The sequence below is a fragment of the Dermacentor silvarum genome, chromosome 11 (assembly GCF_013339745.2).
Source record: "Dermacentor silvarum isolate Dsil-2018 chromosome 11, BIME_Dsil_1.4, whole genome shotgun sequence".
NCBI classification, from domain to species: Eukaryota; Metazoa; Arthropoda; class Arachnida; order Ixodida; family Ixodidae; genus Dermacentor; species Dermacentor silvarum.
Genome location: NC_051164.1, coordinates 86,187,773 through 86,188,444, shown reverse-complemented (window position 1 = coordinate 86,188,444; position 672 = coordinate 86,187,773).

The window sequence follows — 672 nt, the reverse complement described above, 5'->3', positions numbered from 1 at the left end:
AACTATATAGAGTGTGTCCCAGGCAACCCGGGTCAATCTAATTAACGAGAAAACAAGGTAGGACGATAAGACAAACAACGCGTGATGTCATGGCGCGATACACTGTTTTTGGCTCATAAAAAAGAAGCCGTGGGCGTGTCACCGTCGCAGACCGCTGGACAGCTGAAGTTTTTCTACACCGTAGGGCAACGTTTATAGGGTGTTCTATAAACGTTGCCGTAGGGTGCATGTCACGTGAGAGCTCAATGATGCTGACATTATTTTGCGTCCACGTGAGTTAAAAAGCAGAGTTCGTAGTTAGTATTACTGTATACAACTAAAAATAAGAACTTACTACTATCTGTCATATAATAAAATCACTATGATTTCGCCTTCTGCAGCGATTCGCTGCAAGCGGGATGTAGACCGTCACGGCGGCAATCACATTTGGTTGCAACGGGTTGTGCAAAAAAAGGATCGCGTTGTTGAATGTGAAAATTTATACAGAAATAAAACTGGCTATATTTGGCTACGAAATATTTTGCTCTATTGTTGTGTTTGGCTACATTTGGGCTACAATTTCTTTAACTTTTGGCTACGCCGCCTCGTCCGACCTGGCAACACTGACCAGACGACGCGCTAGACCGGAACACGACCTACTGGTGGACCGGAACAGCTGGTATATACAGCGGG